This window comes from Amblyomma mixtum, chromosome 3 (assembly GCF_055824585.1).
Source record: "Amblyomma mixtum isolate Tamu chromosome 3, ASM5582458v1, whole genome shotgun sequence".
Taxonomy (NCBI): domain Eukaryota; kingdom Metazoa; phylum Arthropoda; class Arachnida; order Ixodida; family Ixodidae; genus Amblyomma; species Amblyomma mixtum.
This window is the reverse complement of record NC_143014.1, coordinates 364,594,907-364,619,434: the sequence shown is the minus strand read 5'-3', so window position 1 is coordinate 364,619,434 and position 24,528 is coordinate 364,594,907. Positions and strand designations below refer to the sequence as shown.

The window sequence follows — 24,528 nt, the reverse complement described above, 5'->3', positions numbered from 1 at the left end:
AGACTGCGGGATTCTGCTTTCCCACGGAGGCGACGCACAGAACGCTTGCGGCAGTGGTCAAGGTGACGCATCTGTGTTTGATGACTGTCTTCCCCTTCTCATCCCCCGAGCTGTGAGAGAGTGAGAGAGCGAGAGAGCTTCAGCACCGCCCCGTGCCGTGGGTGGTACCGCCAGCGTCATCAATGGCCCATCCGATTGGACAACGTTATTCGAACTAAGTTCCCCAGTCAGGGATCTGGGGAACGCGAACCGTATTTAACGGGATGTTGTTGTGTGATCGGGGCTTTGCATTGCATTCGATTCTCATCTGTAAATATGTAGAATAAACCCTTCTGTACAGTTTCCTCGATAACGCAGTCCGACATCGTCATTCGGAGCCGGTACCTGCGGGGCTAAACGAGTTAGTCATCTCCAGGACCCCTCCGTCTTCAACTCTGGTTCCAGCGGTGGGATAGAAGGTCCATCTTTAACACTGGTTCCAGCGGTGGGCTTGTGGCCCCACTTCTAACACTGGTTGGCAGCAGCTGGGATGGACCATGCGACATCGTGCTTTCTCCACGGGTGAGCGTTTTGGCTTTTGCTATGGGATTCGCCAGGCTTTAGATTCAGAGAAAAATCTTGACTGGGAATCAAGGGTTTGTCATTTGAGAAGGGTTATTCTCAAGGCATTTTTTTTTAGTTAGCAGAGCCAAAGCGGAGAAAGCGTCACAATGGACCTAATGAGATTGTTGAAGTCGGACTTGCTGTTGATATGCGAGGAACTGTCAGTGGAAGTTCAGAACAAAGTAACCAAAATTGAACTGGGCGAAATCATTCTTAAACACGTCAAGGATAACGATCACCTAGAAGTTACATGGAACTTGATACAGGAGGAAAAAGAAAAAGCGCGCACAGAGGAAAAAGCGCGTAAAGAGGAAGCTGATCAGGAGTGGGAAAAAGAGAAAGAAAGAAAAAAATGGGAAGCTGAAAACGCTGAAAGGGATCTAAAGCGTATACAGCTTGAAAACGAAAAACAAAAAGAGGGCGTTGGTGCGAGAGCCGGAACTCCTGAAAGAGCAAGCGATGCAGAATCGTATCGAATGAACAGGTACATGCATTCGTATGAAATTGGTCGGGACATAGGATTGTACCTGGGCAATTTTGAGAGAACTTGTGAAAGAGAGAACTTTGCTCGCAGTACATGGCCACAACGGCTTCTGACCCTCTTGCCATGTGAAGTAGCTGAAGTCATAGCGAGACAGCACGAAAGACGCAGCAGATTATGACAAGGTAAAAGCCAGCCTGCTGAAAAGATACCGGCTTTCAGCCGAAGCTTTCCGACAGCGCTTCAGGAGCACAATCAAAAACGATAGCGAGGGCTATCCGGATTTCACGTATGGCCTTAAGACTAACCTGCTAGAATGGCTAAAAGGAGCTGAGGTTTACGAAAGCCGAGACAAAATCATCGAGTGTTTTTGCCTTGAGCAATTTTACCGAAGCATTCCACAAGCAGTGAAACTGTGGGTTCAAGACAGGGAAAAGGTCGACACAGTTGAAAGAGCCGCTGAGCTGGTAGAGGAGTACGTTTCGCGCAGAAGGTTGAGCACTGAAGGGGGTGCGTCACACGCTCGAAACACAATGCGAGATCAAGGACCTAGCCGAAAGAAGCAGCTTGCTAGAAGTTCTGGACAGTCGGAGGCGCCAGAAAAGCAAGAAGAACAGTCAAAGAGAGAGGGAGCAGACAAAGCCGGGAAAAGAGAGTTCGAGGCTAGTTGGCCACAGCGTTGCTACAACTGCAATCGTGTCGGGCACTTTGCAGCCAAATGTCCAAAGCAGCGTGTTGTGTTCTCGTGCATCGATGATAGCGACGAGAATTTAGAGCTCCTTAGGCCGTACTTGCACGAAATGCAGGTTAACGGGAAACCTTGCAAAGTGCTTCGTGATAGCGCCGCGACGATGGACGTTGTCCATCCGTCCTATGTTACAGCGGACGATTTCACGGGGGAAGTGTCGTGGATAAAACAGGCGGTAGAAGAACACAGTGTATGCCTGCCGATGGCTAGAGTGAGGATTTGCGGGCCGTTTGGAGAGCTGTTAACTGAGGCCGCAGTTTCGAAGGCCGTGCCACTTCAATTCCCATACCTTTTCTCGAATCGATCCGACCAATTGCTACGCGAGAGAGGCCAGAAACTCGGAAGTGGGGTGATACAAGCTTTGACAAGATCTAAAACTCGCCAGCTCGCTTCTCAATTGAGCCAGATTCCCGAACTTCAGGTAGCTAGAGATGCACCAGCCAACTTATCATTGGAAGCCAATCAGGAGGGTGAAGAGCCACCAGGGCATAAAAGGCAGACGGATGACCGAGCAGATGAGCGACCAGACACTTCGATCACTGAGTCGGTAAATGAGGCAGAGAGGGCTGAAGGGTCCGTTTTATTTCCAGCTTCGCGTAACTTTGATCGCCTTCTGCAGGTGAACAGGGAGTCCCTAATAAATTAACAAAAACAGGACCCTACATTGGAAAGATTGCGCCTTACAGCCGAAGAAGGAATCGCGAGACGCAACATAACGATGCATGAGAAAGGGGGCATACTGTACCGACACTATCAGGACAGAAAAGGCAAAACACTTGATCAGTTGGTCGTGCCTGAAAGGTACCGAGCGGATATTCTGAGTCTCTGCCACGGTAATGGCTGGTCAGGACATCTCGGAATCAATAAAACAAAGGAGCGGCTGTTAATGGAATATTACTGGCCAGGATGTTTCAAAGATGCAGAACGCTACGTGAAATCGTGCGATGCCTGCCAGCCTGTGGGCAAGCCGGGAGAGACATGGAAGGCTCCACTAAAAATTGTGCCATTGATCTCGGAACCTTTCCGCCGGCTTGTAATAGACACAGTAGGCCCGTTGCCTAAAACAAAGTCAGGCTATAAGTACCTGCTCACTATGCTTTGTCCCGCCACAAAATTTCCCGAAGCAGTTCCATTGAAGGATTTGAGCTCCGCAGAAATAGTTGACGCTCTTTTGTCGGTGTTCGCGCGCATAGAATTTCCGGCCGAAATCCAGGCCGATCAAGCGACAGTCTTTACAAGCGCTTTGACGACCACGTTCCTAGAAAGGTGCGGAGTAAAAATGCTACACAGCTCGGTGTATCATCCGCAGTCTAACAGTGTAGAAAAGTGGCATTCGGTGCTGAAGCGGGTGTTACGTGCTCTTTGTTACGAGCACAAAGCCGACTGGGAGGACTGTCTGCCGGCCACACTGTTCGCTTTACGAACACTGCCCCACGAAGCCACGGGGTTCACCCCAGCAGAACTTGTATACGGAAGAACCCTCCGCTCTCCCCTCCGAATGCTGAGAGAAATGTGGGAAGGGACAGGAGAGAACCAGACAGTGGTTGAGTACGTGCTTCAGCTACTGGACCGCCTTAACGATACAAGGGAGTTAGTAAACCAAAATATGAAAACTGCCCAGGAGGCCGCCAAGGTCTATTATGACAAAAACACCCGCCTTCGAGCTTTCACCGTGGGCGATCGCGTGATGATACTCCGGCCATCGAGAAAGAACAAGCTAGAAGTTCACTGGGATGGTCCAGTGGAAGTTTTGCAGAAACTTTCAGACACTAATTATGCGCTAAAGGTTCCAGGCAGAGGAAAGCAGGTGAAAATCTATCACTGCAATCTGATGAAGCCGTTCGTGGAACGTAGCGGGATCGTCAATCTGACGCTAAATGAACCGGAAGAGCCGGACGGCGAGAGTCCAGATTGGAAGGAAAGCGCTGACGCTAGTGGCCTCATGGAGAACATCTTGGCTCTTTCCGTAGGTGCATAATTTCTAAGCTCGGCCCAGATCGACGCGCTAAAGCAGTTGTTGAGCAAATTCGCCGATCTATTTAGCAGCCGCCCAGGAAAGACACATCTCCTGACACATGAAATAGAGCTCACGTCTGATGAGCCGATTCGGTCGAAGCCCTACAGGGTATCACCACGGCAAAAAGAGGTAATGGAAGCTGAAATTCAGCGCATGTTAATGTTAGGGGTTATAGAGCCCGCGGAAAGTGACTATACCTCACCGCTGATCCTGGTTGAAACCCCAGGCAAGGATCCTCGCCCATGCGTGGATTACAGAAAGCTGAATGCGATTACCAAGGATCAGCTTTACCCGATTCCCAACATAGAGGAAAGGATAGAAAGGGTGAGCGGCGCAAAATTCATTTCCACCCTCGATCTCGTGCGCGGATATTGGCAGGTTCCCCTCTCGGAAAGCGCGAGCCGGTATGCTGCTTTCATATCGCCAGCAGGCACCTTTCGACCCTTAATGCTTAGTTTTGGGTTGAAGAATGCCCCCTTCAGCTTCTCGAAACCCATGGACATCGTACTAAAGGATATGCAGGGCTTTGCGCTCCCCTATTTAGACGATGTCGCTATTTTTTCGGACACCTGGGAAGAGCATCTAGAGCACCTAACGAGCGTGCTTTCTAGTTTGCGACAGGCCGGACTGACGTTGAAAAGGGAAAAGTGTAGGTTTGGTTGCGCTCATGTGTCCTACTTGGGCCACGTTGTAGGCCAGGGAACTAGGAGCCCATCCGAGTTAAAAATTGCCCCGATAGCGGCATTTCCGCAGCCACGGACGAAGACAGACATTCGCTCCTTTTTGGGATTGGTTGGATACTACCAGCGGTACATACCGAGCTACTCACAGCGGGCAAGTCCCTTAACTGACGCCTTACGAAAGGGAGCACCCAGTGACGTACACTGGGATGACCTAAAAGAAAACTCCTTCCGGAGCCTGAAGGAAGCGCTCGTGTCCCGACCTTTGCTTCGGACCCCTGACTATGGTAGGGAGTTTATAGTCCAGTGTGACGCCAGTGATAGAGGACTGGGTGCTGTTTTAAGCCAAGTGGGCGACGACCACGAAGAACACCCGATTCTGTACGTCAGCCGCAAGCTGACCTGTAGAGAAGAAGCGTACAGCGCTTCAGAAAAAGAGTGCGCGTGTTTAGTTTGGGCGGCACAGAAGTTGTCGTGTTACCTGTACGGCGCAAAGTTCATCTTTGAGACTGATCATTGCCCTCTAACCTGGCTGCGACAAATGTCTCCCAAAAATGGTCGCTTGCTCAGATGGAGTCTAGCTCTCCAACAGTACAATTTCTCGGTGCGTTACAAGAAGGGAAAACTGCACGGAAATGCTGATGGTTTAAGCCGACTATTTTAAGCGGGAGAAATTAGGACAACCTACTGTGTGTGTGTGTGTGTTTTTTTTTTCTTTAACCTTGGCCCAAGCGCTCCGTCTTGGGCGATTTAAAAGGGAACATTTTGCGCTTTCTTCGCACCAAAATTACGCCAAAATTCAGTAATGTTTTAGTAAACATTTATTGTCATTGTGGGAAGCCTGGTGGGTCTTTGGCAAATTCCGAGCGCTTGCTTGTGGGTCAGTGCCCTGTCTCGTGGAACAGTCCACTGATGCCATTCTTTGTTGAATGTTCGTGCTTGGATGCCATTTCTGGAAACCAGCCCTTCCACCCGACTCCGGCCTCATCTCTTCCTGCCCTACTGAAAAAAGTTTTATGAGGCAATAAACTCATACAGTTTATCATACAAATGTCATAGACTTATCATACAAATCACATAAAATTATCATTCAAATGTCATTCATTTCCGTGAAATCATACAATCATCATAGAGATATCATAGAATATCATACAATCTGTGCAATTCGTATGATATTCTATGATATCTCAATGATGACTGTATGATTTCACAGAAATGAATGACATTTGAATGATAATTTTATGTGATTTGTATGAGAACTGTATGACATTTGTATGATAAACTGTGTGAGTTTATTGCCTCATAAAACTTTTTTCAGTAGGGTGCCCAGCGGTCCTGAACGCTGGCCATTCGAGATTTTTCGGGCCGCGGACGAGCTGTTAAGAGTGGACAACGAGGCCTGGCGCCGGCGGCAGAAGCATAGACGACGACGGACGGGGGTTGTTGCTCTCCAAATCCCCGAACCTCCGAACCGATCGAAGGACGCTGTCTCCCACGGGCCTGGGAGAAATTACTGTCAGACGAGTGTCGTCGTTAGGCAAAGATGCGGCGAGAGCTTACGAGAGCAGCAGCAACGTTGGAAGCAGAGATGCACAGGAAGCACGGGGAAAGCAGCGGTATACGTTGGCCGAGTCGGCCTTCGGGTCACCGGACTGGATGATGCTACGCAGGGTCACGCTGAGCGAGGCTGCTAATTGAAAGACGCTGTGTCGAATGGGTCTCGTGCTTCGACCATCCGGCGGGGGAGTTCGAGAAGGTTCAACCACCTGCGAGGAGACTGCGGGATTCTGCTTTCCCACGGAGGCAACGCACAGAACATTTGCGGCAGTGGTCAAGGTGACGCATCTGTGTTTGATGACTGTCTTCCCCTTCTCATCCCCCGAGCTGTGAGAGAGTGAGAGAGCGAGAGAGCTTCAGCACCGCCCCGTGCCGTGGGTGGTACCGCCAGCGTCATCAATGGCCCATCCGATTGGACAACGTTATTCGAACTAAGTTCCCCAGTCAGGGATCTGGGGAACGCGAACCGTATTTAACGGGATGTTGTTGTGTGATCGGGGCTTTGCATTGCATTCGATTCTCATCTGTAAATATGTAGAATAAACCCTTCTGTACAGTTTCCTCGATAACGCAGTCCGACATCGTCATTCGGAGCCGGTACCTGCGGGGCTAAACGAGTTAGTCATCTCCAGGACCCCTCCGTCTTCAACTCTGGTTCCAGCGGTGGGATAGAAGCTCCATCTTTAACACTGGTTCCAGCGGTGGGCTTGTGGCCCCACTTCTAACAAAGCCAAGCTAGCTGCAACTCATCCGCTGCCACAACTTGATGAAGTTACCGAATAAGGTTGCGAAATATGGTGTTTTTATGCAAAATCTTCGTTGGCTGTATTTCTTTCTTACATTTGCACCCAAAATCAGAACGTCGAACGCTGTCGAACATTTTCATTTTAATCGCTTAACTACGATTGAACGAGGTGCCGCATATGAAGAGCTTCGATGCTTGTTTGCTTTGCTTTATTGTGATGTGCTTTGCTTTGCTTGCTTGCTTGCTTGCTTGCTTTCTTGCTTGGACACGTCTTACCGAGTATAAAATCACTAACCGAGCCTTGCTGAGCACGCCTCAGGTGGTCTGGCCGCACTTAAGCTGAGGAGAGCGACACATGTTTGAGCCTCTATAATGTTTCTGCAGGAGCTAAGTAAGCATGTTTCTACTTTTAGAAGAGGCGCTTCTTCGGAATGGTGACACGCCTCTCATGCGGGAGAAAATCTAAGGCACTGTGTCATGGTTCAGCCGCGCCTTTTCGACAGAAATCTCCAGAGATCTTATTAGAGACAAGCTCTGCACGTAGCCGCTCTTACGAAAGTGCTTCGAGCAGAGTACGCTTGCTTTGGTCGGCTTGAATTCTTCATCACAGCAGCGAGCGCTTGCGCTGTGAGCGTATGATCTTGCGGAAAACAGTGAAAGACAACACAGTCGTGGCCGTAGTTGTTCGTGTACACGAACGCGGAGTAGTACCTCGTGTTGAATCTGATTCTCAATGTCGGCTGACACGCTTTGTACGTCACAACGCACGCAGTACGACGTACAACGCATGCTGCATGAGAAACAACGCGTGCTGAAAGCTCGCTCGGGCGCGCCAAAGTTCTCCGGCTCCTCAACGCGATGTCACGTTGGCAGACATAGACGAGGTTTCTCTCTCCGCTGTTCTCCTCTCCTGCGCTCGCGCGGGCCGCGGGTAATTTAAATATCATGCTTTCAATTGGTGATTGCGCCACTGTTTTAGCCAAAATCGAAAAAATAATTTCACAGACGTGATCAGCTATGACACTACTTCTAAACCTTAAATAATTAGCTGATTCGAAAACCGCCTCAGTAGCCCTTTAAGAATTGATTATCAAGGAAGGCAGTGGTAAAAAGAGCGGAGATTGTCGCAAGCATCACGCGTTCTTGCCATCTCCGCCCATGTAGAAACGAGCACGTGACGGTGTTTTTGAAGCAACGCGAGCTGATTTTACATGAGCGCTGTTTATAAAGATTGCACTGCAGTTGACGATAGGATGTGAGAAATGAGGACGAAAATTTTTGTTTGCTTCATATATTACACACCTGCATCAACTTGGTAGCATTACTGTAGCGGGATACGATGCACGATCAGTGGGCGAGGAGTAAAATAGACAAAATAAAAAGAGAAAACAGCGGCGAAAACACGAAGTGAATAATCACTGAATGTGCAGAAAGTCCAGTTTGATCTAATTAAAATGGTTGTCGGGTGCAAAACAATTCATTTGTAGGATGATCGTGGTAGCAGGCTGCAAGACTGGCGCGTGATGACTCATAGGTACTGGTATTTTTCATGGCAGCTGCCCCATTGTCACGAGATCGTGGGCAGCACGATGTTTGGTTGGCACCGAAATTATAATTAATCGCGCCAACGTGCCCACCACTGCACTCTCCGTAAGTTTGCAGGGGGAGGAGCGACAAACTTCTCCACCCCGCGTGGAAAAAATGAGGTTCGACTGCTGACCGGCGATAGGGGCCGCGCCTGATTAGCCGTTGACCGGAGCCATAAGGCGTAGGCAAGTTTGTTAACAAACCCCTCTACTTCGGTAAAGAACAAATACGAAAGGTTACAAAAACAAAGCCCAACAAAATAGCGGCAGTACACAGATAACAAACACAATGAGAATACAATCAACTATTAACAACAAGAGGAAAACAGAAGGGCGAGAACTATACGACAATGTTATAATAACAAAGCAATACTATACAGAAAGTTTCGGACAAGAAGAGCGATAGGACAAAGAAAAGAGTAAAGCGAGTGGGGAGAAATGGTGGCTTAGCTTCGAGGTGGCAAGGTCCGGTCGCAGGGAGCGTAGGGCTGCGGAGGCGTGCGGGGCTAATGGGTGGTTGCGGATACGGGCGAACTTGGGCCACGTGTCTTCGGGGCCGCCGTCTCCGCGCTCTACGTGTCAGAGACCCGCCTAGACTTGCTTGCCGACCACTTCCCTGGCTGACCTCACACATGTTTGCACGCACCGAAATCTCCAAGCCAACTGCCCGGCTCACGGTTTCCCCGCTGGCGTGTTCTCGTGGCAAACCAACAAACAAAAACTCAAGGCACAGCGAACCAACTATTTACAGATGTCGAAAAGGGGGGAAATGAAACATGAAGAAACTGAGAAGGAAACCGAGAGAAAGCTACGGTACTAAGGAGGAGCGAGGCTAACTTGCTTGCCAAGGTCGGGAAGGGTGGCGGTTCATTCAACTGACTGCTTCCTGTCCCACGCAAGCGCTCGCTACCCGGCGATAGTACTAGGATGGGGCGATCTGGCCTTGACCCTCCAGCGTCACAAGCGGTCAGCTGCCCCTGCGAAGGGTGCAAAATCGTCGCCGCCGCATTGCGACATGGCTGCGAACCACCGGCGCCGTGGCCACCACCTCGCCCGCAAAAGGAAAAGAAATGTAAAGCATGCACGAACTTTGTGAAACCCATACTTGACAGCGAGGTTGTCCTGTGTGCTCAGTGGGTAGTAGGTATATAAGTCAGAAGAAAGCGCAGATAAAGGCTTAAGCCTTACTTGACCCATTGAGCGAAAACTCGTCTGAATGTGTGTTGACACTCTATGGTTGAAAAAGAAAGAGGTTGTCCGCATGCAACACGAAAGGGGCGGCTAAAATAATGATTGGTAGCGCGCGGTTACTCGAGTAGAGCAACCTGGATCGCACAAGTCCCTCCGGTGGCAGCACCTGCCAGCCCAGGGCAATTGCTCACCGCTTAACTGCTGCACTACAGTGTCAGCAGAGGTATGAGGACTTCCAGGCATCTATGAATTTTAAGCAGGTGAAGGCTAATTCTGTATATATGGGCATTAATCCATTAGCTATGTCGGAGCGTGGGCTGCGGTACAGCAGCGACTGCCCTAACGTTGTTAGCACACGTAAGCAGTCTGAAGTGTCTTAGGTGCAAACATAGCCGTCTCGTTGTCTCTGGTCGAGCATCACAATGGGCATACCAGCAGCAGCTCGACAGGATGGGGCAAAAGCGAGTTCCAGACAAAGAATTCCGGTGGCTGCGGGACAGCGGGTTTTTTCACGCTGCAGCGCGCATCCAGGAGCAGCCGTAATCGATGCACGGTGACTGCAGTCATAAACTGGTCAGGTGGGCTTATGTCTTTTAGCTCTTCCGACTTCTTTATGTAGGCAGACTAAGTATAAAGGTAATCCTTTCGGCCTTAACACACTCCAATAAACTCATCCGCCAGAACGCAGTTTTCAAAAACTGAGATTTCATTGAATGGGGAAATATTTTACATAGGTACTTTGACCAACAACCAATAAACCTTGTAAATGGGGTAATACAGTCATTAACATGTTTGTAGAGTCGATATAGATACTTTGTGAAGAAATTAATGCTGTATTCATGGCATCATTTCAAGAAAAAATGGCTGTGGCTCAAATTGGTTAAGCCCGGAAATTGCGAAAGCAATACAGGTGGCTACGCCCTCGCTCAGGTGACAGTCGTGCTGTTGTGGTGGTTGTGGTGAAACTTGTTGTATACCTTGGTGCTGCTGTGGTGATCACTTGGCTATTCTATGTACAACTAGTAGTGAAGCTATAATTACTGCGGCTCCGAGGGTGTACTTGGTTGGTGGTGAGGTTAATGCAGAGTGTAGAACTGCTGCTCCTGCACCGGCTGCAATGGCATGCTTGGTACTCATGGTAAGTGGCCTGGCAAGATCCAAGGTAGATTTACTGCTTAATCGAGGGTTTCTTCCTACCATGGCCATCAATGCTGAACCCATTGTAGGAGCAGGAATAGTGTCTAGTTGTTCCTTGAAGGCACAGAGTTTCGCGACTATATAGACGTGTTCGGCTTGAGTTGAGCCTAATCTCTTCGGCGTAACGCCACAATTGCGCTCCTAGCGGAGAGCGCAGGAGTTAGGCGCCGGTGAAGGCACCGGCGCTTCCTCCGACGGGGTGAGATGGTCGCCCAGCTCTTCGGCGTGACGTCACAACATCTGTTGTTGCGCTCCTAGCGGAGAGCGCAGGAGTTAGGCGCCGGTGAAGGCACCGCCGTTTCCTCCGACGGCGCGAGATGGTCGCCCAGCTCTTCGGCGTGACGTCACAACATCTGTAGCGCTCCTAACAGAGAGCGTACGAGTTAGGCGCCGGTGAAGGCACCGCCGCTTCCTCCGACGGCGCGAGGTGGTCGCCCAGCTCGTCGGTGTGACGTCACGCAAGACGTCACACGGGGTTCATCTAAAGGTCATTGATGGCACCGCCGCGTCGCGGCAAAGGCTTGAAAGTGCGAGTAGTATTGCTTGTGCAATAAAAGCAGCTTTCAGATCAGTTATAAAGCCATATCCTCTTTTTGTTCAGCCGTTAACGCCTAACCAATATTTCCTCCAACACCACCAATTCATCTTTCCGCGTATCGATTCACAGGAAGATTGAAATTCCCATTTCTGGCATGGCTTGTATACAAACAGGTAGACCAAATACACATAGAAGTAGGAGGTATTTCGTCATTAAAATAGTTTTAATTACGACATGCACTTTGTAGTCGTGTAAAGATGCAAACGGTGCAACTTCACATGCAGCGAAGATGTTATTGCTAGAACTATATGAGCAGGAGAGTGCGTGGTTGCCATTTATATCTTAGTCTACCTTATATATCTATATCTTAGTATACCTTAGATTTATATCTTAGTCAGTGCTGATAAAAATATTTTGTTGTTACCCTCCATGACTCACTGAAGTCAAAAGATATCTGCGACAATGTAAAAAAATTAATCGAAGAAGAATGCGTGGAAACCGCCACCTTGCCCCTGCCAAAGCAAAAAAAAAAAACTTTAGCAACCTTTGTGCTGGCAACGTACACCTGCTGACAACAAATATAATCTCAAAGTATATGAGGGGAAATCATATAAGGGCATTATTTTCGAGAGAAATAGCACTAAATGAAGAATTTTAAGGCTGTAATAACACGGGATAAACACAGTTTGAATAAAAGTAATATTTTTTTGTTAAACGTAAGTCGTTGTTGCAGATCATATCAAAGTACGTTGATGTTGAATATTTGTCACCTTTTTATCACTAATGTACACCAAAGTTTGAGAGCACTATGGTGCTTTCAGGAGGCAAAAAAAATATGAGGTTTTAAGAGGGAGGCTTGTGGCAGAGTAGATGTAATATTTTAGTATGCTTACTATAATTGCTTAAAAGCCATTTGCTGCTGTATTAATGACAGGCAAGTTCTAACGTACTAAACATCTCTATTACCTTTCTTGTTTTAGAATACAGAGAGAAAAGTGTCCAAGGCCTTCATAATACCTATAAATGTGCCAGCTGCAGTGCTGTGAATCTGAAGATCATATTGCAACGGATATTCACAGAAGACGATGAGAAGGAGGTGCCTGACTGGTGTGCGCGCGCTATTGTTCGGTGCCTCCTGTGTTGTTCGCTCTGCGCTCCGGTCGCCCTTGCTTGTGACTAGCCTTTCGGGCAACGTAACATCTTTGGTGGAGGTGCGGGGTATCGATCCCCGTACCACGGAGCTCCGAAGCGGTCATCAAACCGGTGCTACTACCATCATGGCCCCACCCAGCGAGTCGCCGACCACTTCTGCTGCTCCTTTCGTGGTCATGGCTTCGTCCCGTGACCCCGGTACATTTTCGGGAAACGGCGGCACCGATGTCGACGACTGGTTAAGCCTTTACGAAAGAGTAAGCGCATATAACCGGTGGGATCAAACGTTAATGCTTGCTAACGTAATTTTCTATTTGAATGGAACGGCGAGGGTGTGGTTTGAAGCCAACGAAGAAGAACTTACCAGTTGGGATATATTCAAAGAGAAATTGCGAGCACTCTTCGGAAGACCTGACGATAGGCAGATCACTGCGAAAAAAAAACCTTGCTTCTCGTGCGCAGTCGTCGACGGAAAGTTACGTGGCCTATATACAGGACGTATTGGCACTTTGCCACAAAGTCGATGATACCATGAGCGAGTCCGACAAGGTGGGCCACGTGCTGAAAGGCATTGCTGACGAAGGCTTTTCATCTGCTCGTTTGCAAAGACTGCACAACTGTTGACAGCATTATCAAGGAGTGCCGTCGCTTCGAACAAGTCAAAAGCCGTCGCATTTCTCAGCAGTTTTCCCGACTTCCAAACACAGCCGCTACATCTTCTTGCCAGGACCAACGACTTCAAACTCAAGTGCCCTCAGAGTCTCCTCCTGTCACCGACACTGTGACAAGAATTGTTCGCCGTGAACTCGAAGCCCTAGCCCCTGTGGTAACATCATCGACCACACCTAATGACACACTGCCTTCCGTGTCGCTTATTCACGCTGTCGTGCGGCAAGAACTCGCCCATCTCAACCTCCCTCCGGCTTTGTGCGCAATCGGAAACTCGTCCCCACAGCCACCACCTCCAGTCCCTTTCCGTCCCACCTATTATTCACCACGGCGTTACCGCGATCCGAATGAGTGGCGCACGCCAGACGACCGCCCAATCTGTTTTCAATGATCTCGGGTCGGCCACATTGCCCGCCACTGCCGCAGCCCCTGGTCGTCACCCCCGCGAGACACCTCCTACTACCGTCCAAACTACACACGCCGCTTTTCACCCCGCCGCCCATCCGAGACGTCTGAGGCCGCCGATCAACCTCCACGACAGTCCTCCCGTTCGCCTTCGCCGCTGGCCCGCCGCTCACGCTCGCCGCAGTCGCCTCGTGTTTCGACTGCTGCGTCCTACTGCCCCTCTCATCGGGAAAACTAAGTGATGCAGCTCCCGGAGGTGACGCTGCATCAACGACCCGGACCTCAAACCCTCTACTGACGACTCGACCCAATCTGCTAGACGTTACAGTTGACGGTGTTCCTGTGCAAGCCCTTATTGACACCGGTGCCCATATTTCCGTGATGAGTGCTGCCCTCCGCCGTCGCCTACGCAAAGTCCTTACGCCTGCAACGTCCTGTGTGCGCGTCGCGGATGGTGCCATGCCTGCTGTCGAGGGACTGTGCACCGCTCGCGTGACAATCGGTGACCACTGTACGCCGGTTCAGTTCACCGTCCTTACCACATGCGCCCATGACCTCATTCTCGGTTTAGACTTTTTGTCGGATCATTCTGCCCTCATTGACTGCTCGCAGGGGGTCCTTCACCTTGAGCTTCCCCAACTCAATCCTGACCCCATCGACTCGTCGCTCCGGTTGACCTGCCCCGACTATGCCCACCTGCCCCCTCAAGCCTTATCTTTCGTTTCCCTCACAACTTCTCGCCCTGTTCCCGATGGTGACTACATCGTTGCGCCAGTCCTTGACCTCGCACTGACCCGCAGTGTTGTCCTGCCCCATACAATCGCCACCGTCACAGCCAACAACCTGTCTCTACCTTTCTTGAACTTCGGCTTCTCCTCACAGCTGCTTCCAGCCGGCATGTGCGTCGCTACGTTGTCCCCACTCGCCCAGTGCCATGTGGCTCCATTAGATGCCTCTCCTAATCGCGACCCACCAGACCCACCGCGGTCCACTCCGCTGTCCTCGGACGCATTCACGACCATGATGCCCACCGATCTCCACCCCGCCCAAACTTCTCAGCTTCGTGACCTTCTCCAGTCGTTCTCCGACATTTTTGACGTCTACAACACCTCACTGGGCCAAACTCTCGCTGTGACGCACCGCATTGACACCGGCGATGCCCCTCCCATTCGCCGCAGGCCCTACCGTGTCTCCCACGCCGAGCGCAAGGTCATAAACAACGAGGTCTCAAAAATGCTTTCCAAGAACATAATCGAACCATCCCACAGTCCCTAGGCCTCTCCAGTGGTACTAGTGAAGAAAAAGGACGGCTCATGGCGGTTTTGCATAGATTATCGATATCTCAATAAGATCACTAAAAAAGACGTCTACCCCCTGCCGCGTATTGACGACGCCCTTGACTGCCTACACAGAGCCAAATTCTTCTCCTCCATAGATCTTCGTTCCGGCTACTGGCAAATTGCCGTCGATGAGAAGGACCGTGAGAAAACCGCTTTTGTGACCCCTGATGGGCTATATCAGTTCAAAGTAATGCCTTTTGGCCTATGCAACGCGCCAGCCACATTTGAGCGCATGATGGACGCCCTTTTGCAGGGATTTAAGTGGACCACTTGTCTGTGTTATCTGGACGACGTCGTTGTATTTTCGCCTACATTTTCATCCCACCTAGAAGACCTTTCCCAGATTCTTTGCCTCTTTTGTCGTGCCGGCCTACAGCTTAACTCCTCGAAGTGCCGTTTCGCGAGACGTCAGATCACTATTTTGGGCCATATCGTTGATTTCCAGGGGGTTCACCCTGATCCCGATAAGATCCGGGCCGTGAAAGACTTTCCCCTTCCCCGATCTTGCCACGACGTCCGAAGCTTCTTGGGGCTCTGCTCGTACTTCCGTCGATTCATCCAGGGCTTCGCCGACCTCGCCCGTCCCCTTACCGACCTATTGAAGAAAGACGCCACCTTCGTCTGGGGACCTGACCAAGAACGAGCCTTCTCCACTTTGATCGCCAAGCTGACCACCACACCAGTTTTGGCGCACTTTGATGTTGCGGCCCCCACCGAAGTCCCTACTGACGCCAGTGGCTACGGCATCGGCGCTGTGCTCTCTCAGCGACAATCCGGTCAGGAGCGTGTCATCGCCTACGCCAGCCGCCTTCTTTCTGCGCCCGAGCGCAATTACTCCATAACAGAACGTGAGTGCTTAGCCCTTGTCTGGGCAGTTGGCAAATTCCGTCCTTATTTATACGGCCGCCCTTTTACGGTTAAAACCGACCACCATGCGCTATGCTGGCTCTCCTCTCTGAAGGACCCTACAGGGCGGCTTGGGAGATGGGCATTGCGTCTGCGAGAGGATGATTACACCGTGACTTACAAGTCTGGCAGGTTACACCAAGATGCCGACTGCCTCTCACGTTACCCCATTGGCCAGTGTGACTTGGTTGGCACTGCCACCGAAGCCGACCTGTTTTCTATCTCTGTCCTTGCCCACATGGGCGAAGAACAGCGCCGCGATGACGATTTGAGATCAATTATCGACCGCCTCAATTCCACCCCGTCTGATCCCTCGATGCGGCGCTTTGTGCTCTCTGACGGAATCTTGTATCGCCGCAGCCTCAATCCGGATGGCCCCAACCTTCTACTCGTTGTCCCCAAGCACCTTCGTCCTGCTATCCTTCTTGAACTCCATGATCTCCCCACTGCTGGCCACTTGGGTGTATCGCGTACATACGACCGTGCGCGACGTCGCTTCTTTTGGCCCGGCCTGTTCCGCTCCGTACGCCGCTATGTTGCAGCCTGCGATGAGTGTCAGCGCCGGAAACGCACTGCTACTCTCCCAGCTGGCACACTTCAACCTATTGATGTGCCCCCAGAACCTTTTCATCGCGTCGGCTTGGATCTTCTGGGTCCGTTTCCAGAGTCCACCTCCGGCAACAGATGGGTTGTAGTTGCCACGGACTACGCCACCCGTTATGCGATCACGCGGGCACTGCCAACCAGTACAGCTACAGATGTTGCGGACTTTTTGCTATACGACCTCATATTGCCCCATGGTGCTCCCCGCCAGCTTCTTACCGACCGCGGCCGCTGCTTTCTGTCCAAGGTTGTCTACGACATTCTTCAATCCTGCTCTACTGAGCACAAGCTCACCACCGCCTATCACCCGCAGACAAACGGACTTACTGAGCGTCTCAACCGCACTCTGACCGATATGCTCGCTATGTACGTTTCCCCCGACCACCGCGACTGGGACCTCGCTCTCCCGTATGTTACCTTCGCATACAACTCCTCCCGCCATGATACAGCCGGTTACTCCCCTTTTTACCTTTTATACGGCCGCGAGCCCCAATTGCCTTTGGACACGCTGCTGCCTACTCCTGCTGCTCCGTCCTCTGAATACGCCCAAGACGCCATTGCCCGTGCTGACTACGCCCGTCAACTTGCACGCTCCCGACTTCTCGCCTCGCAGGCCTCCCAGCAGGAGTTCTACAACCGCCGTCACCGCACAGTCTCTTTCTCTCCTGGCTCCCTCGTCTTGCTTTGGTCCCCATCTCGCCGCGTCGGCCTCTCCGAAAAACTTCTGTCCCGTTATGTTGGCCCGTACCGTGTCCTGCGCCAGGTAACTGCTGTCACTTACGAGATCGCTCCAGCCTTCCAGCCCGCTTCCTCCCGCCACCTTCAACGTGATATCGTCCACGTCTCTCGCCTGAAACCCTACCTCTCGCCCTGCCGCTCGACGTCATCCAGTACACCGTGACGGTGTTTTTCCGGACGGGGGGCCATGCAACGGATATTCACAGAAGACGATGAGAAGGAAGTGCCTGACTGGTGTGCGCGCGCTATTGTTCGGTGCCTCCTGTGTTGTTCGCTCTGCGCTCCGGTCGCCCTTTCTTGTGACTAGCCTTTCGGGCAACGTAACAATATAAAACAAGCTCTCAAAGACTGAATACAGCCTTGAATGTCGGTCCTTAAAGACAGCGGCAGTGAGCTGAGGACAATAACTTTGTAAGCATCTAGGAACACTTTAAGTTTGGGAGCAATCATTCTACAGCATGAGACGTAGAGTATTAAGCACGATTCGGTATTGTGTGTAACAGAACACTAATAATATCATGTTGTGTTAAATCACCTTGACCCGTGTCTTGCAAGAAAGCCCAACAAAATACATCACCAAAGCATGTCCCTTAGTCCCTGTAAATTTCGCGGTCTATTTTAACGATGCGCAGGGGATAGTGACAAAAATGCACGTAATGATAGTATTCGGCCAAAATGAACTCCATCGTCCGCTGTTCGAAAAGGTTTATGAATAAACAGGTTCGAGCTGTGAAGCATAAAAGGGTGGAACTTATTAGAATGACGGAATTCTTGCAATGTACGTGGAACTGTGCCACTATTTTGAATCAGCCATTATACCATTAAACATTCTGGCAAAAAAAAATTGAAGGGAAGTCCAAATGTTCCAAAATTCAATTACAATGTGAATATCCTTCACTGTTCGATTCACCCCGTACTTTTACGGTTATTTTAACTCTAATTTCGTAAACAGTGATAAATTACGAAATATTATTTTCGAGAAATGCAGGCACTTTTTTGGACAGAAGTGCCACAGATCTGCAGCCGCTGACCTACATCAATCGCTGTGTCACCAGAACCACCTATTGGTCTGGGAATGGCGTCTCAATCTCGAGCACCATAGGCTCGAAGCGTTAGCTCTGCCTGCTTTGGGTTTGGGGCGGGAAGGACCTCACGCGACGAGTCAAAAGTTTGACGAATGCTTCCGCCACAAACTTCGAGGCATATGCTGCTACTCTGTTAAGGCATCAGCAGCCGACCTTTATTTTTGGATTTTACTGCAAGCTCGATGCTGCAGGCTGCCGTAGTGTTGCTTTACGTATCAAGCTAAAGCATTGGAACACCATTCTTGGGACAGTCTGAAACGGCCGCCTCTTTCTATCAGGAATGGACTCGGTGATACACAGTTACAGCGCCGCGGGTGGTAAATTGTTTGCTGACGCTCGCACGTACTGGGCATTTCTATCCCGCATAGGACGTTAATGCGTTACACCAATGGCTTGACGGCCATCAGAACTCGTAGCGGTGAATTCGACCAACAAGCGCCAAACGAGCCATTAGTGCATCATGCCACGACGCACGCTAGACTGGCTGCAATGCGCAAGGGAAGAAACCGATGGTGGCACCAGAGTCTTGCCACGAACGGAGAAGGGGCTTCGAGAGGACAGAGCAAATTATGAAGAAGCTACCCGTGCATGCGTTGGTTTGCGGCGATCGCTTTTCACGCACATAATTTTCTCTTGTTAGAACAATAACCTAGATATTTGAAGAGAAATACAGAGGCAAACTCCTCTGAGTTAACGTCTGATGATCTGGCATAGCGTGGTTTGCATGCTGTCTCTCACAGCCTAGTTTCGCTTTCGCGTTTTTTGGTAGGAACAGTATATATACCCTGCACAGGCATCGAAGTTTAGACACAAGCTGGATTCATTCCTCGGGGAACACTGCATTTGCTCTGGCATATACAGCGCTTTGCCTTCATGAAGGAGAGAAGGCTTGAAAGACTGTGCCCTGGTCGCATTGTAGCTCTTCGTCCGCTTTGTGGGCTGTCATACTGCGTTTTTTCTAGCAGTGCGATGCTCTGTGTCCCTCTGATAGCAACATTTGTTGTCACTTTGCCAATAAAGAGGTGTTTGGCCACCTTACATTTCTTCAAGAAAAGATTTAGTAAGTTTGGGTACTGTATGAGCAATAAACCAAACCATCATACTGTCATTTTTCAGACCGATGCATTTGTTATTGGTATAACTGTGACATGTTTTAAGACCTCAAAAGAGTTTATTGCTGTACTGCTGCTTAATTATTATTCTTCCTCTATTCTTCTTTCTAGGTCTTATGACAGGAATGAAACTTGGCCACTATGAGTGATGTAAAACTTATGTCTTTTAAATGCTGGTTTTGTCAAGAAGTGCATGTTGTTAATTTACCGTCTCTGCGTTACTGTGTGAATTTATTTAAAAGTATACCATTCGCAACCAAATGTTTGATATAGGCACGCCCCTATGAATTACTAGTCCCAGGATTTATTTAAAGCCGCAGGCACAGCTGAATACTTCCCCGACGTATGCCAATGGACAAAGTGGCTTACCTCTCCATTGTCATTGGATATCCAACCGTACCTGTCGCAGAAGGAGCGAACGGGAAGGTTTCTGCACGGTTTCCTGGGCGAACTCTACCAGAAGCTATACGTTGGTTATCCCAATTGTCTGTTTGGTTAAAATCAAATAGGTTAGAACTTAATGTCAGGAAAACAAAGTACATACTGTTTAGAGCCAAAAATAAGGAAGTTCCGAACAACTTCCAAATTCACTTCGAACAAGCTCCTATAACTCGTGTCAGCTCTACAATGTTCCTTGGAATCATTTTTGAAGAACATTTACTCTGGACAGATCATGTAAACTACGTTTGCACTAAAATGGCTCGCTCTGTTGGTATCCTAAATAAATTTCGCACAATACTGCCTCGAAAATTCAAACTACAAATTTATTTCTCTCTAGTCTTTTCGCATGTACAATATTGTTTGTTGATCTGGGGAACGACTACCTCAACCAATCTTGTGAAAGTACTTACTTTACAAAAAAGAGCTGTACGAGCGATTGATAATTTACATTACAGTGAGAGCACAGGTCCTTCCTTCCTCAACCATAGACTGCTAACCATCACGGCGGCTTACCACAAGAAGCTTGCTGTTTATATCAGAAACCTTATGAAAGGAAACTGGCAGACTTTCGAGAGCACATATTTAATTGCCCAAACAGCATACAGTCTTAGGCACCCTCAATACCATGCATCAAAATCCCGTACAAACTATGGGTTCCAAAAACTAACTCACATAATTCCTCATACATTAAACACCTATCCATATTTAACAGAATTGTCGCTACAAAATATGTCCGAGGTCAGGTTTAGGAAAACTGTTCATGAATATTTTTGTTATAGCTAGTTGTGGTGTGTTTCTACCTAATCAGTTATTGTCTTTGTTATGTTTTGATCTTAGTTTGTTGTGCTTAGCTCTATGCATGCTTGATCTCTGTTTCGTTGTCAATATATCCGCTGCTTTTCTAGTTTCTGTTACTTATGGAAACTTTGTACCATTGCCAAGTGCCACTTTGTTTTGTTTTTTTTTACATGGGGAGGGCAGGCCTCTGTCAGGCGCTACTAGGCGCCTTTAGCTTGCTCTCCCTTGTTTGCAGTCTCTGTACTGGCCAAACAAAACCAATAAATGAAATGAAATGAAAGCTATACGTCATTCCGCGGTGCACCGTCAGCGGGGCCCGCCGACGGCTGCACTGGAGTGAGAAAAACTGCCTCGCCTTCGCCTCCTACCTGCTCGTAGCAATGACGGGAGGAGATGACGACCGGCAAGTGGAGCTCTGGGATGTGTCCTGTGCTCTCGGGGGGCTCCTCGCTTCGTGCTGCTCCATGATGCTGCCCGCATCCGAAGCGCACAGTGGCACCATGGTCAGTGCGACCAGAAGGTCTTTGCGATTATTATCCCAACTATCTTTACTATTATTCCAGGGCTTAGTGAGAAACACCTGCGTGACATAACATAGCGTGGGGTTAGTTATATCTAGCAATTATTTATTTTTTTTCCGTATAGGCAGGTATGCCAGTGGACCATCGGGAGACTAATCTCCCATCTTAGAACTTACCTAAGCAAGAACGGTATTCCTAATTCCAGCGTGATTCCTTGCTTGTTTTCTTTGCACGGTAGCGAAAAACATGCTACATATTTCCATTTCTGCCCTAAACATCGCCTATAGCGGAGGTCTGAAGCAGTCCTCACTAGGCTGGCCGCATTGGGCACAACTTAAGTTTCCCTAATGCTAGTCGCCTAATGACGGAGAGGAGATACTAGAGTCCAAGGTAAAAGGCAAAAAGCCAATAGAACTACCGGAGAATAATTCAGCAAGAAATAAAACCAATACGCATATTTGAAAACCACCGACGAAAACCAGCACTCGCCGGCTTAAACTTCCTTTGTTTTTTACAGAAGTGTTTTTGCGTGTTTTTTTCTTGTGTATATTTATATTTTTAGGTTGGAAGAGAACAAACAAGAAGCGATTAATCTGGAACAAAGTTTAAAATCCTCAGGACCAGCGGGCCACAAAGAAAAGCCCGGCTGGTCATGTGTTTTAACCCCTGCTATAGTACTATTGATTATATTAGTTTTTTTGTCTGGCATCGCCAGTACATGCTTTGGACTCGTTCTTTACGTCAAGTGCATGTTACGCTCTGTCATGTACAGATTCATCACCTGGGAAAATCATATGGCATCAGGGGCAACAGTGTTTGTAACACTAAGTAATGTACACAGCTAGTGCAGGAAGGTAACTCAATAATATAAAACATGGTACAAAAAGCAAACATTTTTGGTTCTCTTTTACATAAAGTAAAGAAAACTTCAAAGGCGCATGGCGAATTTCGCTGATTTCCCTAATTAGAGCTGCGCACATGAAACGCGCGCGAGTCAAGAAAATTTAGAGGTGATTGCACAGCTCAGGCTCACTTACAAGAGGCATGAGGTGGAACGTTAGGTGTAGCTAAGTGTAGCTGAGCGCGAATGGAATTAGGCCATTCTAGTTTTTGGTCGTAGGAGGAGAATGAGGATCCCAACTTAGAAATTCCTTCTTGAAGAGAGCAGAAACGCTGCCCTGGTGCTACTTTTCTCCAACTCTGGGCGCCCAGGCCCCATCGAATTCAAACTGCTGATAACGACAGCTTGTGAAATTCATCATATTTTAGACTACTGGACTTTAAGTAAGCAGGGCATCAACTGACGCAGTTAATCTGACTGCTGGAGTGGTTACAGACATTCTCTTTGAAATTTAAACTAGGCCTCCCAAACTCACAGCTTAAAACCACTACTGTCCTCTACCATTGGTAATAAGGGCAGTAAGTCACCGCTGAAATGCCCAGTGGTCAGTGTCATCACAAACCTGTTTCTTTCGCAGATGCAGTGCATCTACGAGACGCTACTGAGAGCAGGGAAGAGCATCTACCATGCGGCCCCTTTCTTCTTTGATGCGCTAAGAGCGCACCTTATGTTCAGGCTCCGTTACGAGCAAGGCGTGCCACAAGATGAGCAGAAGATGCTCCTGGAGCTCACAGAGCTAATGGCTGGGTGGCTGGGAGGCTAGTGGCTCTGTTTTCAAAGCTGCTATGTGAGTATGCGCACTGTCATACTTACACTGAGATGGGTCGGCTTCTGAAGAAGGCTGAGTGGGCGCGAGCGAAGCCGAGCACGCGCTATCCATCTTTATTTTCCTCTTTCTCGGGAACGCCGATCTCAGCGCCGGCACTTTATAGCGTCGCCGGGCGCTATACAGCCATGTGCGACCATTGTGCGACCCCAGTGACCACAGTGCAACCATTTGCAAGCATAGTGTGACCATGTGCTACCACAGTGCGATCATTGTGCGAAGAAAGCACAACCCTTGTTCAACCATGTGCAACCAATGTGCGACCATATGCGACTGCAGTGTGACCATGTGCAAACATAGTGTGACCATATGTGACAACTGTGCAAACATGTGTGAATCTAGTGTGACCAGAGTGCAACCATGTGCGAGCATAGAGCGAACATGTGCAACCATGTACAACCACTGTGCGACCATGTGAGAACATAGTGCAGTGATGTGCAACCACAGGCCAACCATTTGCATGCAATGGTAACATAGTGCAACTATCTGTGAATATTGTGTGACAATGTGCGAGCGAACATGTGCAACCATTGTGCAACCATGTGCAACCACTGTGCGACCATGTGCGAACATAGTGCAACGATGTGCGACCACAGGCCAACCATTTGCGTGCAATGGTAACATAGTGCAACTATCTGTGAATATTGTGTGACAATGTGCGACCACAGTGTGACCATGGGCGAGCATAGTGCGACCATGTGTGAGCACAGTGCGACCATGTGTGAATCTAGTGCGAGCATAGTGCAACCATGTGCATAGTGCGACCATGTGTGAGCACAGTGCGACCATGAGTGAATCTAGTGCGAGCATAGTGCAACCACAGTGCGACCATTGTGCGACCATGTGCGAACATATTGCAACCATGTGCGACCACAGGGCAACAACTTCTGCACAATGGTCACACATAGAGTAACTATGTGCTCACATATAGTGTAGCTATGTGTAAGAATTGTGCTACCATGGACGAACATGTGCAAACATAGTACGACCATAGTGCAACCTTGTGTGAAAATAATGTGACCCTGTGCGACCACAGTGCAACTATGTGCGAACAGAGTGTGACCAGGAACGACCACAGTGCAACCATGTTCGAACCTTGTGTGACCATAGAGCAACCTTGTGTGACCATCATCATCATCATCAGCCTGACTACACCCACTGCAGGGCAAAGGCCTCTCCCATGTCTCTCCAATTAACCCAGTCCTTTGTCAGTTTCCGCCACTGTATCCCCGAAAACTTCTTAATCTCATCCGCCCACCTAACTTTCTGCCGTCCCCTGCTACGTTTGCTTTCTCTTGGAATCCACTCCGTTACCCTTAAGGACCAGCGGTTATCTTGCCTTCGCATTACATGCCCTGCCCAAGCCCATTTCTTCTTCTTGATTTCAACTAAGATGTCATTAACCCGCGTTTGTTCCCTCACCCACTCCTCCCCCTTCTGATCTCTGAACGTTACACCTATCATTTTCCTTTCCATAGCTCGCTGCGTTGTTCTTAACTTAAGCTGAACCCTCTTTGTTAGCCTCCACGTTTCTGCCCCATAGGTGAGTACCGGTAGGATACAGCTGTTGTATACTTTTCTCTTGAGGGATATTGGTAAGCTACCATGCATGATCTGAGAGAACCTGCCATATGCGCTCCACCCCATTCTTATTCTTCTAGTTATTTCCCTCTCATGATCCGGATCTG

At 49.2% G+C, this 24,528-nt stretch overlaps 1 pseudogene; it reads left to right on the top strand.

Annotated features, from left to right (window-relative positions):
* Window positions 1–519: 519 nt before the first annotated feature.
* On the top strand, window positions 520–22,777 carry LOC149356636 (uncharacterized; annotated as a pseudogene).
* The last annotated feature ends 1,751 nt before the right edge of the window (window positions 22,778–24,528 follow it).